The following is a 17,921-nucleotide window of genomic DNA, read 5'->3' on the forward strand; positions in this document are numbered from 1 at the left end:
GCATTTGAACAGATTTCTGAAACTTCTTGTAGTAGTTGTTGTAGCCAACGTTCATTTTTCAAGAAAGACATTTTCATGAAAGACGTCTTAAGAAATATAAAATTTAAAAATAAATTAAAGAATACTATAAATAACTATACAGGGTGGTCCATTGATTGTGACCAGGCCAAATAGCTCATGAAATAAGTATCAAATGAAAAAACTACAGAGAACAAAACTTATCTAGCTTCAAGGGGGAAACCAGATGGCACTATGGTTGGCCCATTAGATGGTGCTGCCATAAGTCAAACGGATATCAACTGGTTTTTTTAAAAATAGGAACCCCCATTTTTTATTAGATATTCGTATAGTATGTAAAGAAATATGAATGTTATAGTTGGACCACTTTTTTCGCTTTGTGCCAGATGGCACTGTAATAGTCACAAACGTATAAGTACGTGGTATCACATAACATTCCATCAGTGTGGACAGTATTTGCCTCTGACACTGGCACAACAATAAACTCAACACTACATCTTGCTCCCCTCTCCATTATCTCCAGCTACTGTGACAGCAAGATTTGTGTGGCAACAATGACATCCAATAATCAGCACTTCAAAACACCTTGGGCATGACATACCCAACCTCACTCATGTGGGGTTAATACTGTTGTTGTAAACTGCTGGTTCAGCATAAAGTCTTTCTCATTATTAATCACAAATAGTGAGTGTACGTTAGAATGCCTGTGTTCCTGAAGAGACATATGGAAGAAATTCGGTCAACAGTTTTACACAATATTCTTATTGGATGCTTCTGCACAATATATACTTTTCCCACTTCAGCTGCATAGCCCAAAAAGATTATGCCCTGGGGCAAATTTCAGTGAAAGTAAGCAAATTGTGCTGGCAGTGTTTTCTGCAAATTGTCACAGTGGAGAGTTTTTGAGTGCAAAGTTCACAGGATTTGGTTTTTGGTCAACTTAACCACATGCTGGTCCCATCTCAGTTGGTTTCCATGTGGATACCAGGAACTTCACAGGTCTATCTCCATCCAGTGTGTGCATTTGTTTGAAACTGCATAGTATTAGTCTTTGCAAGCTTATGGTTAAGTTGTTGGCTGTGAACCATTTGCATACGTGTTTTATTATTTTCCTGGCTGTGCTTGGCCTGGGTTTCTTTGGATCTTTTATCAATTTACTTCATTAATAATTGAACATCATAGTTTTTGAAAAAAACCTCCATCATTTCTGGTGACTCATTTATGTGGACAAAGAACAGGAGTGAGCTAAGAACCAAACTTGTGGCACACTATTTTTAATGTTTACCCCCTCTGAATTTGATGTTATTACTGTTGTAACATTTGCTGTTGTGGCCCTCTGCTTTATCTATAAGCAACCTTTGCAGTCACATCACAATCTTTTCAAAATGTCCAATGATAGTGATAGAGAGGTGGCATGAACAAATAATGAAATCTGCCATCACATCTTGTCATACCATGGATTGATGGTTCAAACTCAGTCAGTGTTGGGGTTAGTTCCAGTAGATGTCTTTCACTGTTTCCCATAAACAGTAGTCAGAAGTTAGATAACTTACCATGTGGGAAATAAGCATGTACTGTGATTTTCCTTGTTGCGTTGATAGCTGTTATCCATAAGATGGTTCATGGTGCTGGACTAAATCGTTTAACATTTGAAATGTTATTGGTTTTGCTGTAGTCTCTAACTTCTGTGTTTTTATTGATACAGTTCTGGTTGACGTTTTGACAGACACATCACACTGCTGTGATTATTTGAAATGCTTTGGTTTGTTCTACCACCTTTTCTTGAATAATTAAAGATCATATATGTATTTAAGAACGTCTGCCTTTTGTAGGCCTCAAATTCTCTCCCGTGTCCCGAGTCACCCACTCCAGGGAAGGTGAGCTGCCAGCAGACCTTGGGTTGGTACCTACCTCGATACACCCTTTGTTGCTGAGCGCTCAGCCCTTCCAGCCCAGGCTGTGTCCAAAGCTACTCCATCGGGAACACGACTCGAGTCTAACGTTCAAAACGTTTTCATCAGTCTGCCATTAATACAGCATACACTTTAAATTACTGCATCCGGATCAGTTCGTCCATAAGCTCCAGGGGTTAGGTATTAGCTGCAAGTTTCGATGTTTATATCGAAGCACTGGCTGGAACAAAACAGTTGACCACTAGTTACGTTTCATTCATAGATGTCGTTGGAGAACTAGATGTGCTTTCTTGTAAAAATTTACTTCATTACTGAAAATATAAGCGGTACTTCTATCATGTGTGTTAGCCCTAGGTGGGGGTTTGGTTTTGTAGCATCAGGTACACATTATTCATGCCAATGTGCAGTACATGTTTCTAGTATGGACAACTTAAAAATGAAGGAGTGGGGGCATGACTTTTGGTAGGAGCAGATACTAAAGATAAATTTATTGTCGGTCATCATCTAGGCAACTATTGTACTATTTTGATTCATGGCCAGAATGTGTGACGTGTCGTAGCACAACTTCTCGGAGGAAGGCGCAACTATCGTGCAAACATTTGGGCAACCAAGGTTTCGCAATTCGATTGTCGAGGCAGAAACTACAATGATAAAATAATGTACGTTAGGTGCATGTAAGCGAACGTGTTCAAAATGATCTGTTATACATACACCGTTTACCTGTTTCAAATGTCATTAAAGCTGTATGAGAAGTAAAAGTACGTCCTTGGAATGCTAGAACCACATAAGAGTACGAATTTTAACACAGTTAACAGTAATTGTAACTGCAGTGTTTTGAGCATAAATATCTTACGCACACTGACGGAAAACCAAGAGACGCCACTCATGCTCTGCGGCTCTGTCAACAGAAAGATCGCACAGATAAGAACGTGGAACACTAAACTCCAGCTGACAACTGGCATTGTCTTAGAGTTGTAACGCGACAGATGTACTCGTTCAATTGTTTATTTGTGAACATGGGGAAATAGCGTTGCAGACATCGACATCTTTCCCCGGTATACCTACTGCCATTAATACCATTGAAGTTTCCTGCTCCTCGATCAGTTTAGTTTCCATGAATGTTTTTCTCAAGGGTTAGTAAATTAGGATGGAAGTACCGGTTTTATTAGAATTGGACAAAATCGTATCAGGGAAGCTATCTTGGGTGAAGATGTATAAGATGTTACGAAAATTAAATCGCATATATTACTTGTGCCTTGTGTAGTCCAGACAAGGAAGGAATTTCCAGCTATGGTTGGACAGGAAACAGCAGAAAAATTGGGCCTGATGATAGAGCAATGCGAAAACGTTTATCAGAAAAAAGGGAGGAATGGACCTCTATATTTGCGTCGAACATTGAAAGTGCTGAATGCTGTACGAATCAGAATGCAAAGTACTGCCTGTCGCCAGTGATACTGTATCTATACATGTCGTTCTAAGAATTCTCTCCAGAAATTACATCAAACGTGACACGTCATATGAAATAATTCAGTGCACTAATTGTAACAGCGGTTGTTATCGAAATAATGGTTAGTGTTAGTACACCGCGGACTGCCACTAGATAGATGTAACGTGTTGAGATGCAACTGCGAAGTTACTGGTAGAGCGGGAGAAAATATCTTTGTAATATCGTGACATTCACTGGCAGCTGGACACTGGTGTCTGCGATCACAGCTATTTTGAATTGTTGATTAGAACTGGAGCTCAAATCGCTAAACACTGTTGCAAATTTTATACTGCACTGGCCGTTTGCACGGGCAGTTAGACGACGGGAAATGTGAAGCTTGAATGTCACCCCCTGTTTCAATTTGTACGTGGATAAAATTGCTGTAAACGTTCTTGCCTAAACCAGGAAACCGAATGTTTACACCGGCTTTCGTTACGTAGAGAGTAACGCAAACATTTTACACGTATGCTGCTCTTCCCAGAGAGAAATGTTTCTTTTGTTTCAATTTTATCGATCACATTCGGATCTCGGAAATTTCTTTACTGTTTTCTTATGTTCTGACGTGCGTTGACCAACACTTATATGAAAATCAGTGCTGTAAAGTTCTCGCTGTGATACCAGGCCTGAAACGCATTTGCTCGGTACACACCTGTCTAAAATGTACTGTACAATGCTCTTCAACTTCTTTCACTGATACCCATGTAGTTAGCGCTGCAGAGGATATTTTTGTGTTGACCGCTCAGGAAATCAGAAACCTGCTTCTCGTCGCTATTGCTGAGCAGAACGATCTTCCTACCTTTCTTTGTATTCCTGTTTACGGTCATGTTCAGTGATGCTGTAACGACCTTGCGAGTCCCTGTTCTACCTTAACAGATTCGAAAAGTTCGGGTCTGTTACCGGCATGCCTAAGATGTTATCCTCACGAGTCAGTTCTCAACGGCTCAAGGTAGTTTCTGGGTCCAGCACTTGGATAAATTTATCATAATTTTCTGGCCGTACCACCAGTTTTTGCCACCTGAGTCCTTGTAGAGATGGCAGGATAAAGTTTCCACCTAAAGCTATAACATGGCCAGGAAATTCACGCGATATATTATCCAGGTTCCCCTCAAACTATTCCGCCACTGTTACTGATGAGGCGAGGCTCGATAGAAGCATCCCATTCATTGTTTGATCCATCTTTAACGCTTGTCTTGGCACAAATTATTTTACATTCGGGAACTGCTCTAATCTCTCTAATGTGATCTAATGCTTTAAATACCAGCAATCGATCTCTCTTTACAACATATGCTGCGACCGGAATTTAGAATCTCGTTGCTGCTGACTTTGGGTTTCAGCTTTCCGTCCCTAGTACTATGTGGGCATTGTTACCGCTTATAAGCGAGATTAGTTCTGACATCTTTCCATAGACGTTCCTGCAGTTAACTAATACCATGCAGACATAGCGAGAACAATTGAAGGCCAAGTTCTCTGGACTATAGTGTGCTGCATGCGTGACAGCTCTAAATCGGTGGTAAAAAACGCGTCACGAGTTGTGTGGATTCTGGAAGCAATGACTACCAAACGTCAGTCTGTTGCCAAAGGACGAAAAACCAGAGCTCTTAATCGACGAGTAGTGCAAAGATATTTTTTCTCATCATCGGTGAGGACTAACCTGAGACCGCCTTTTACTTACTAAATATTCTAGAGTCCTCCGTTCCGAAATCATTCATACCTGAGAAGCATGTCAATACAAACGGCAGAATTTCAGCTCAGTACTCAACAGCAAGACTAGTGTGCGAAAGGACCTCGTCCGCTACTGTTGAGGCAGATTTTTGGAAAAGGAGGACAATGCAACTTCAACTTCATAATCAGTGTTTAAAAGATGCACTCGGCACTTCTGCTAGTCGTAATGGGAACTGATACTTTGAGCTAAAATATATGAAAACTTTACTCTCGTGGGTGTGAAGTTTTTCAGTTGATTTCAAACATTTTGATGGGACTAAAACACATTCACAACTGGAACAGGAAAAGGCTGAAACAGCTGTGGTACTCAAAGCATCCTCCGTCCGACACACCAGAATGAACCTGTGAAGATATCACATCATTTCAGAGGTTTCAAATCGGTAAATTATTTCAGGAAGGTGTTATCTTGTGAATTTTCAAGCAGTTTTGACAAGCTCAGATGCGTTCAATTTTATGTTCATTTGCACTACAAATACAAAAACAGTTGTGGTAGAATGATTGGTTGCAAGTCTAAAGATAAAGATTGACAGTATTCAGAGCTAACATTTTTATGTGAGTCATCTGTTTTGTAGAAAGTAGTGTATATAAATTACATTGAAAACGGATTGCTCTTTTGCAGGCGAATTGTTTCATGTACTGGCTAGCCTGGATTTCGCATCGTGTAGCGTGTCCTTCACATACTTCCGTTCAAAATTTGATTTTTACATAGTTCTGCTGCACTGTGTTGAGATTTATGTATTTCGATTTCAAAATAAATGTCAACAGTTTCTCAGATACCAGACACACACAAAACTACGAGTTTAAATAAATACGAACACATTTCAAAATATATGACGTTCTTCTTGTCACCAGGTATATAAAGTGAATGCTGTTGTGTTTCTAGATCTACATCTACATTTATACTCCGCAAGCCACCCAACGGAATGTGGCGGAGGGCACTTTACGTGCCACTGTCATTACCTCCCTTTCCTGTTCCAGTTGCGTATGGTTCGCGGGAAGAACAACTGTCTGAAAGCCTCCGTGCGCACTCTAATCTCTCTAATTTTACATTCGTGATCTCCTCGGAAGGCATAAGTAGGGGGAAGCAATATATTCGATACCTCATCCAGAAACGCACCCTCTCGAAACCTGGACAGCGAGCTACACCGCGATGCAGAGCGCCTCTCTTGCAGAGTCTGCCACTTGAGTTTGTTAAACATCTCCGTAACGCTATCACGGTTACCAAATAACCCTGTGACGAAACGCGCCGCTCTTCTTTGGATCTTCTCTATCTCCTCCGTCAACCCGATCTGGTACGGATCCCACACTGATGAGCAATACTCAAGTATAGGTCAAACGAGTGTTTTGTAAGCCACCTCCCTTGTTGATGGACTACACTTTCTGAGGACTCTCCCAATGAATCTCAAACTGGTACCCGCCTTACCAACAATTAATTTTATATGATAATTACACTTCAAATCATTCCGCACGCATACTCCCAGATATTTTACAGAAGTAACTGCTACCAGTGTTTGTTCCGCTATCATCTAATCATACAATAATGCATCCTTCTTTCTATGTATTCGCAATACATTACATTTGTCTATGTTAAGGGTCAGTTGCCACTCCCTGCACCAAGTGCCTATCCGCTGCAGATCTTCCTGCATTTCGCTACAATTTTCTAATGCTGCATCTTCTCTGTATACTACAGCATCATCTGCAAAAAGCACATGGAACTTCCGACTATCTACTAGGTCATTCGTATATATTGTGAAAAGCAATGGTCCCATAACAGTCCCCTGTGGCACACCAGAGGTTACTTTAACGTCTGTAGACGTCTCTCCATTGATAACAATATGCTGTGTTCTGTTTGCTAAAAACTCTTCAATCCAGCCACACAGTCCGTTGGCTCTTATTTTGTTTATCAGGCGACAATGCGGAACTGTATCTAATGCCTTCCGGAAGTCAAGAAAAATAGCATCTACTTGGGAGCCTGTATCTAATATTTTCTGGGTCTCATGAACAAATAAAGCGAGTTGGGTCTCACACAATCGCTGTTTCCGGAATCCATGTTGATTCCTACATAGTAGATTCTGGGTTTCCAAAAACGACATGATACTCGAGCAAAAAACATGTTCTAAAATTCTACAACAGATCGACGTCAGAGATATAGGTCTATAGTTTGGTGATGCGAAGAACACAGATGGCGTATATGAAGACAGTAACTGTTCTCGAAAGAACAATATACTGTTGATGACCCTGCAGCTTTTCCCTGGAATAAATGATGACTAACTGAAACCCTCAGCTGCCAACAGATGGGGCTGTTTTCCCTCTGCTGAAGCGTACCATACTGTTCGAGTGTGCCGTAATAGCAGAGAACAACAGATGAAGGGTGTTAATGGAGCATTTCGAATATTCGGCAGCCGCACTTTTACAGCATGTTCTAGCGCCATCAGAAAATCTCACATGATTGGTGCGTTCTGTAAAGGAGTTTCATTACTGTAGTTTTGTGTGGGAGTTTTCAACTTCGAGAAACACAGTCTTCGTGAAATGAACGAAGATCTGAGAAGTGCGAAAATTTTGAGACTTTCTGGATCTTTTGTTGTGAAGCCGATATCCTACAATGCAGCGAACACGAAATTTGGATTTAGCAGCCCAAAACACAACTACAGAACCACTGAGAAAATATCTTCCGCAGTTTCATTATGTGGCAACCACCAGTTGACTGGGCTACATTCAGCTGCAGTGGTGAAAACAGACACGCACACAACATTGTATTTTAAGAATCTGCCAAAGGAAAGAGGCCTAAAACTAAACTCTGGAATATTTGTAGAGTCATTTAGCGCCATTACTTTGTAGATTTTTCCATTTTTTTCGATGGCGGTGCGCTCAACGATTATGTTAATTACTTTTCCACTTCAGCTCTAAGACACTTTTTTTTTTGTACAATTAGATATCCGTTGCGTCATTTGAATTATGTATATTCTCCAGTTCCTGCATAGTCAGTTGTTTTACACATTTTATTATGTAAACGTGTCGCACCAGTGAGTGTGCTAACATATGTAGTTGTGAGGACTTTATGAAAGGGTGTATTGTTGTTGAGACTTAATTAAGCATAGTTATACCTGGAATCTTTCTCATTTATCAGTCGTTAAATTCAGTTCCTTTTTTTTGCTCTTTACCTTCATGAATGTGTTTGCTTACTTGCATTTGCACATCACGAGTTGTATGCTGCAGAAACATAATTATGAAATGTGATAAGACACCGTCTTGCATTGTATATCGCTCGCAGGTACAGTAAATGAGATTTTGTTTTTGCCAGTTCAATCATTAACTTAATCGTAAATAGGCTGCAGAACAGATGAGCCTTCCGTTTGCACAAGTAGGCCAACATACGAAGGTAATCCCAAAAGTAAGGTCTATTTTTTTAAGTACATAGACTTGTTTATTTCTACAATGGTTTAATAAGTTTACAGCTTGAACATCTAGTTATTTTTCGACATAATCACCATTTCTGTCAATGCATTTTTGTAGACACTGTTTCAGTTTCTGTATGCCCATGTTATACCTGCTCGTCGCCATGCTGTTAAGAAAGTTATGAAACTCTTCTTTCACCTCGTCGTCAGAGCTGAATCGGTTTCCGACCAAATGTTCTTTTAACCTAGGGAACAGGTGATAGTCACTGGGCGCCATCTCAGGACGACTATGTTCCACTGAAACTGTTGCAGGAGAGCAACGGTTTGCCGAGCAATGTGTGGGTGAGCGTTGTCATGGAGAATGTGTACGCCCTTGCTCAACATTCCTCTTCTCCAGTTCTGCATTGCCTGTTTGAGTTTTTTCGGAGTCTCACAACACCTGTCAGCGTTAATTGTGGTCCCAGTGTGATCCTCAGAGTATATCGGATTGGTGGATCATACTGGAAACACCACATTCTTCAGTGTGTTGTTTAGAGAAGTATTGATTCATGACAACATTCGTGGAGACTATACAAATAATATGAAAGAAATTAATTTTATGTTACTTATAAGGAGGGCATATTACTCACAATGAATGTAAAATTTCTCAGCTAACAGAGATAGGCCACAGTTTGTTGACATTCACTAATCAAAATAGGACACGATATAACTGAAGAGAGTACTTTGGAACTTCAGGCATGACTCAATGTTTTGCTCTGGTGGGGGATACTTTGTTTCTAATGATTCCCCTTCCCCCATATATAAGTAGTGTTACCTTCACATTTAACATGTCACAAATGAATATGATTTTATGACTTATTAAGTTAGTCCTTAGCACATCAATTTTCCTTAACTTCCAAGAAATATATGACCAGAAAGGCAATCATCTGGAAATATGAGACATAGTAGCATCGTCCAAATGACTTAAATATAATAGTGACTATCTTTCAAAACTTTGACATTGTTATTTACTATCCATAAAATGGAAGTGTGCACCCACCGTTATCCGTATTTCCCTTATCACTATGATTGTCCATGCAAATGAACAGACTATGGCTATGTGACCGTAACGATGCAGGGGGAGCTGTTTCTCTCAGTCGCTTCTACCTACATTCTGAACAGTCAGTCCTTATGTTAATTGTTTCTTAGTGCAGGTCTAGTAGTGGAGTCTTTGACTAGTAATCAAAAAGTCCTGGGTCCTGCATTTGAACCTCACCACTGTTTAAAGGTTGAATAAAAATTATCAGCAACAGAAGATGAAGACTTACGGCATAAGAAGTTACAATCGTTCTGTAGGATGAAGTTTAAGAGACTACTCAAAAAACAAGAAGCAAAGTAGTGGGATATGGAAATACTAAAGAATGACGAATGAAGAAATACTCTTTAAAGTCTCTAAGACAGTAGATATTGCAATAAACAATAGCTCAGTGGGCAGTTTAGTTGAAGAGGAGTGGGCAATCACAGAAGTTGGAAGGAAAAACATAGATATAAAGAAGCTAACCGTGAAGAAAACATCGGTAATAGAAGATCAATGAAAGAAAGAAGTACAAAAATATACAGGGAAACTCAGGAATACAGAAATAGAATGAAATAAACAGGAAATTAGAGGAAAGGCAAGGGGAAATGGCTGCATGAAAAATGTGAAGAAATCAAAAAAATGGATGATTTTCGGAAGGACTGACTCGGAATAAAGAAAGTCAAAAGAATGTTTGGTGAGATTAAAAGCAAGGTAGGTAACATTAAGAGTACAATGGTAATTCCACAGTTTAATGCAGAGGAGAGAGCGAATAGATGGAAAGAATGCACTGAAGCCCTCTGTGAGGGGGAGAACTTGTCTGATGACGTGATAGAAAAAAAACAGGAATTGACAGTGGAGAGATAGAGAATTCAGTATTAGAATCAGATTTCAGAAGATCTTTGGATGACTTAAGATCAAATAAGGCAGAAGGGATTGACTTTATGAGAAGTAAAAGACTCAGAGAGGCAGTTCCCACATTACAGTTGATAATAGAAGCAAGACCGAAGAAAGTCAAGTCAAGTTCATAGGATTAGTCAACCTGAAAAAAGCGCTCGAGAATATAAAATGATGCAAAACATTCGAAAGTCTGAGAAAAATTGGGGTAAGCTTTAGGAAAAGATGAGTAATTTACAATATGTACAAGAACCAAGTGGGGGGGGGGGACGCAGAAGAATGAATTGTTCGGCTAAAAAGGGTGTAAGTCAGGAATGTCATCTTTCACCCCCTAGTGTCCAGTCTTTACAGTGAAGAAGCAGTGAGGGAAATAAACATGATTCAAGCATGGGATTAAAATTTGCAGTAAAAGGATATCAGCGACATGATTTGCTGATGACTCTGCTATCCTGAGTGAAAGTGAAGAAGAATTACAGGATCTGTTGAATAGAATGAATATCTAATGATTAACAGATTAGGTACTGAGTGTAAATCGAAGGAAGATGAAAGTAATGAGAAGAAGCAGAAATGAGAACAGCAAGAAACTTATCAGAATTAGTGATCACAAAGTAGATGAAGTTACAGAACTCTGCTACTTAGGCAGCAAAATAACCCTTCACAAACAGAGCAAGCAGGACAGAAGAAGCAAACTAGCACTGGCTAAAAAGGCATTCATGGCCAAGAGAAGTCTATACTAGTATCAAACATAGCTCTTAATTTGAGGAAAAGTTTCTGATAATGTACGTTTGAAGCACAGTGTTGCATGACAGATTGACTGTGGGAAAACTGTAACAGCAGAGAATTTAATCACTTGAGATCAGAAGAATGTTGAAAATTTGTTGGACTGATAAAGTAAGGAATGAGGTGGTTCTCTGCAGAATTGGAGAAGTTAAGGAATACATGGAAAACACTAACAAGAAGAAGGGATCAGATGATGTGACATGTGTTGACATGGAGCTGTACAGAGCAAATAGTTTACATGAAGACAGAGATTTCAATACATCCAACAAATAATTGAGGACCTAATTTGCAGGTGCCACTGTGAGATGAAAAGCTTGGCACAGTGTAGAAATTCGTGACAGGGCACATCTTAACCAGTCAGAAGATCGATAATAGTGATAGCAGGACTGAATACCCACCACCATATATGCAGATGCAAATTTGAGTTTGTGAAATCTGAGGCTTGTGGAGTCAAACCCATGGCCCAGAGGTTCTATCAACATCACAATACACCAGTACAGCAACATCATCAATAAAGTACCAGGTGAGGAAAGCTCACTTAAATTTCCTTTGACGCTTTTCACAATACTAGATACTCTTTCTGATAGTAACCCTTTTACACACCTACCTCTTGTGTTACTGATCAGCCGTGCCTTGCAGCAGTGACAGCACCAGCTACCACCACCTGACGATGTCAAGCAGTTCCATCAACAAAATATTGTGCGAGTTACACAAAACGATCTGGCGGCAAACCCGAGAAGCGTATTTGCAGATTTCTTCTATTTAGTGTGATTTCAACTAAGTGAACCAGTGTATGGCATGCACTAGACAACCTTTCACTGTGTGTTTACGTGTCTCCAGTTCGAGTGTACGACACATACAAATTTAAAACAATTGGATGTATGATTGTTCCTGCACATTCATAAGTAAATTGCCATTGCTATCATAGATATTTTCACTAGTCTTGTATTCAGTTCACACTAATGTATATCCAGATATAATAATAATTGTAGCAATGAAAGTAGTTAATTCTACGTAACAGCTACCTAAAAAGTTATGAGAGGTTTTTTCTGTTTGCTAAAAGTCTTAAAAAGAAGACTTCATGTATTCAAACAGATCTTCCCAACCCATTTCCAGACGGAGGAGTCTTCTGAGAAGCCATATCCCCTGCCCAAAAGACTTCATTATCCGAGTTGTAATGGACCTGGGAGATGTGTTATTTTCTACCGGATTTGTCGATACCAAATCTAATGAGGGAGGTTGTAAATGTTTTCTTATATTTTTGCCAGAATATTTTTGCTTATATGTTCAAGAGTGACAGCATATTGATTAATATTAGTAGATGTGATGAATAATATCAAAGAGACTGGTTACAAGTGGAAGCTTGTGTGTTGTGTGAAATGTCTTTGATGCTGGAGTCGTCTTTGACCGTAGTCAGTCGGCAGTGAACACACAGTGTGTGACGATGGAACAATGTACAGGTCCCCGTTATAATAATTTGCAAGTGACCAGCAAAAATGAGTTATTCTATTACTTGTTTATATGAACATCAAGAAGGAACCACATTCGGAAAAATGGTATTTCAAGCACCAAAAATGAAGCAAACGCATTGAACCAGGACATTTCCTCAGCCAACAAAACAGCATTATGGAATCATATTTTCACTAGACGATTGAAGCCAACACAAAAAAGTCAATCATCATCTTATACACATCCACAGAAAAGTGAGTACTGGCACGAAATATTCTAAATTCAAGTATATAAAAACAGTGGGCATATTTCAGAGTCTCCAGGGATATCACAGGGCATCCAATCACACTCTCTCCTGTAATCCAAGTTTCCACAAAAAATGTCACACTATTCTTCGTCAATGAACTGTAGGTGCCATGTGTTACTGAATGGTTGTGTACAGTGCCACACACCAAATTCATTATGCTCAACAGAAATTTTGTCTCATATTTAAAATTATGCTGAGAAGAAAACTGGACACTGTAACCGTCTACACTGTCTATTAGGATCAGGAAGAGAATGCGCAACACACATCGCTATTATGAATATAGCATTTGTTGTGTTGTTTTAAGACCGAAGACTGGATCGATACAGCTCTCCATATTAGTCTAGCTAGTGTGTGCATTGCCGTCCCTGCCCAATAACTGCAACACACATCTATTTGTACTCCCTCACTGTATTCAGTCCTTGGTCTCCATCTAGAACAGCGGTCGTCTAACTCTTTTACTCAAGAGCCAATACTGACATTCTGAACAGGCACCTCAGGCTGCATATGTACTTGCTTTATTATTAATTGGTAACATAAATTAATATGTTACGAACCCCCAACAGACTAGTTACGTAAACTGACATACGGGTGGGAGGGAGGTGTGTTGACCACACGACCCTCCATATCCACACTCAGTGATGCATATGGGCTGAGGACGACACGGCAGCCAGGCAGTACCACTGGGCCTTCACAGTTCTGTTCGGGTGGAGTTTAGTTTAGTTTTTAACTGACTAGTTATAGTAAGAGCGTGGTAAGTCGGCCGCGACCCGAGTCAGCACTCTTTGAAACACTTCATGTCAACTGTTCTCTGTTTCAGATTGCTGCCACCCTTATGACACTGTAATCATCCCATGAAATGTTGTGTTATTTGTGTGCGCAGGTGACTGATTAATAACAGTAATTGTAATCATATTTAAATGCCTTTTCGAATATGAGGCACGTTTACAAATTGTTATTAAACCTCATGAATGTATGCTTCATAAATAAAAAGACTCCTCTTGCTGCACTGCATTTTATTTCTTCCAGACGCATTTCACCTTATCAGTGGAATCTATAATAATACAGTTTTGTTTTGATATGCATTATTCGTAGATTATAAAACAGTTCTCTTCTCTTTTTATGTACAGAAATGATTAGTTACAGTTCTTCGCATTTTTAGTTGGTATCTGCACTTTCTCCCATCTAGTCACATGCTGTGAAATGCACCTGGGAGGGATAAAATACAATGCAGCTAGAGTAGGCGTTTGTTATTTACAACACAAATATTTCTGTGCTGGCTGTGGAGGATGGCTACGCAAACAAACTCGTTATCTCGAATATCATTTTACTTCTACTGTATCATTAATTAATCCGTTAATTAAAGAACACTTTGCCATACATGATATGGGTAAAAAGTTTGATTGTGTTCATTTATCATATTATGCAGACATTTTGTACCATTGAAGAGCATTACATTCTGAAAGGAATATAAAAAATAAAATTAAGTAAAGCTATTAAATATAGTGAGCTGATACAAGAAAGTGTTCATGACCACTTACTAAATTTAAGACAATTACAATCAAATACAGTCTTCATAAGAAAACGAAAAATTAGGTGAAGATTTAATTAAAAAATATACAGTAAAACCAACTGAATATGTTTGGATGAATGATGTTAGAGATTTAATTGCTGGGTCAGCAGTTATTTGTGGGAATAACACAAATGTTAAGAAATAGATTTAGTGTTTTTATTATAAACAATCCAAAAGGAATTCCATATTTGATTACATTTTTGATTAACTTGTCACATACATTTTAGAAATATGAATAATATGGAAAAGTATTAGTTAATACTTTAATTATTAAATTACCATTCGAAATGCATTCCTCTGGTCATAATTGTTGTGGTCCAGGAACAAAATCAGAAGAAAGATTAGCTGAAGGCGTTCAAGGAATAAATCCTCTAGATGATGCTTGCAGACAACATGATATTGCATATACAGATAATAAAGATTAAAAAAACAGAATAATGTATCAGAATAGTGTCAATTTAATTTCATATTCCTTGCGACAAGTACGTATCACATTCAAAGGGGACTGCCTCTATAATGCACAATGGAGAAGTCATGTTACTTCCGTTTCAAATTTATACAATAGCAGCTGATCTGTATGAGGCATACATGCCCATGAGTTGTCAGCACAGGAAGACAAAGAAAAAAAAAAAACATTTCTCACTCCCCGCAACAGCAGGTATATCTACACCTGCACACAGTTTCACTCTTGTAATGATCAGGTGACTACTTTGCTCACGGTGAAGTTGACCAACATCAATTAAACTTAAAGACGAATTAACATATTACAGTACCTCTGAGTAATTTTGATTGTTAACGAGCAGGAGAACTACACTCTTAGTAAGCTCTCCATTGACGCTTTTGGATTTGGCTGTTGCTAGATGTACACTGAAGCACCAAAGAAACTTGAATAGGCATGTCTATTCAAATACAGAGATATGTAAACAGGTAGATTACGATGCTACAGTCAGCAACGCCTATTTAAGGCAACAAGTGTCTGGTGCAGTTGTTAGATATGTTACTGCTGCTACAATGGCAGGTTATCAAGATTTAAATGAGTTTGAACATGGTGTTATAGTCGGGTGACGACCGATGGGACAGCGTCTCCGAGATGAATCGGAGATTTTCCCATATGACCATTTCATGTGTATACTGTGAATATCAGGGATTCGGTAAAACATCAAATCTCTGGTATCTCTGTGGCTGGAATACGATACTGCAAGAATGGGACCAAAGACAACTGAAGAGAATCGTTCAAGATGACTGAAATGCAACCCTTCTGCAAATTGCTACAGGCCCGACAACACTGACATTAGACTCTTTATGACTGTAAACATGTTGCCTAGGTGGACGAGTCTGGTTTCAAATCGTATCGAGCTAATGGGCATGTACGGGTATGGAGACAACCTCATGAATCCATGGACCCTGCATGTCAGCAGGGGACTGTTCAAGCTGATGGAGGCTCTCTAATGGTGTGGGGCATGTGCAGTTTTAGTGATGTGGGACCCCCAGTGCGTCTAAATACAATTCTGACAGGTGACATGTAAGTAAGCATCCTGTCTGATTACCTGCATCCATTTGTGTCTACTGTGCATTCCAACAGACTTGAACAGTTTCAGCAGTACAATGTGACACCCCACACGACCAGAATTGCTAGAGTGGCTCCAGGAACAATCTTCCGAGTTTAAACACTTCTGCTGGCCATCAAACTTCCGAGAGATGAACATTATTGAGCATATCTGGGATGCCTTGCAACGTGCTGTTCAGAAGAGATCTCCACCCCTTACACTCTTCTGGATTTATGGACAGCCCTGCAACATTCGTGGTGTCAGTTCTGTCGAGCACTACTACAGATGTTAGTGTAGTCCACGCCATGTCACGCTGCAGCACATTTGCATGCTCTCGAGAGCCCTAAAAGATATTAAGCAGGTGTACCAATTTCTTTGGCTCTTCGGTGTATGATATCACAAGGGGAAATATGAAAAAGAATTATTAGTCTTAAATGAATCTGATTAACATTATGATATTTAGTTTTTTGTATTATGTTTCAAATTATCCTTTAGCTGCAATTAATGAAAGATGTGTAGTTTTTTATTATCGTGAGTTGGTTCTTTTATAAATATTCAGGGTCAAGATATGGCAACATAATCCACGCAAGATACTCCATATCCCAATGTAACACACTTGCTGTTATTTTGGACAGTTCAGTCCACAGTGTTGCTGGACTATAATGCAGGCTAGGGTATGATTAGGGATTGTTTCACAACTGCTGTAAGGGAGCTTCTCTTATGTCAGTTACCTCTGATAAGTGGCTGCATGCTTCTGGCATCTCAATCTGCGACATGCCAGCAAGAAGCCCCGTCTTCGCTGCCATGTTGTGAAGTGACATGCAAGAAACACAACATGGCGTCGAAGACGGGGCTCCTCCCTGCCAAGATGTGACTGTGTGCTGACTGCTCCGAGCCCCTGGGTGCCAGAGTCATGTCTGTGCCATTTTAAGCTTCCAGCAGCATGCGCAGGTCGCTCACAAAACTCCCTCTCTCAGCCTTCATCTCTGCCGTTACAGTCACTTCTGAAACATACAGAGTGCAATGTAAGTGGAATCTGTCATGCAGCACATAAAGTAGTTTATCTGTTGCTCCACCAATGCATATACATTTCATGCAGAGTAACAGAAAGATCTCAAAATAGTTGCAGCTCTTAGTTAAAGATTCTGGGGTACACCCACCCTAAAAGATGGAAATATATATTTTTTCAGTAATGTATATAATAATTTCAAATATAAGGAAGAACTTAATATTTTCTCAGACATTTCATATAGCTGTCAACGTTTGAATATGTTGATATCATGTGATGTTTTCAAAGAGGAAGTCTTAAAGCTGCACCTTGAAATGCTGCCTTATTTTTTAGAAGTGTCCTACAGACTTTATATTATTACAAAATAGGAGGTCTGTTCAGAATACTGCGGAACATTCGTAATTTCATGCCAATAGTGTGTTGGAGTGAAATGTGGTTGGCATCTCTGCACACGCCTGTGTTTAATGCGTAACTGCCAGAAGGTTCGTTGATGTATGTCTGCTAGTTACTGTTCAGTGCTGTATTGAGTAGAATGTTGTGTCACATATTTTGCAAATTTCGAGGTGGCAGAGTTAAGAGGAGCCACCTGTCTGCTTTAAATTTTGTGTGAAACTCAAGGAAACCTTTACAGATACACATTAAATCATGCAGAAAGTGCACAGTGACATGTGCTTAAGCCATACTCGATGTTACAAGTAGTACACACAGTTTAAAACTCGCCGGACAGAAGTTAAAGATGACCCTCGTTCAGGACGCCCTTCGAAGCCTGCTGAC

This window comes from Schistocerca cancellata, chromosome 11 (genome assembly GCF_023864275.1).
Source record: "Schistocerca cancellata isolate TAMUIC-IGC-003103 chromosome 11, iqSchCanc2.1, whole genome shotgun sequence".
In the NCBI taxonomy this organism is placed as follows: domain Eukaryota; kingdom Metazoa; phylum Arthropoda; class Insecta; order Orthoptera; family Acrididae; genus Schistocerca; species Schistocerca cancellata.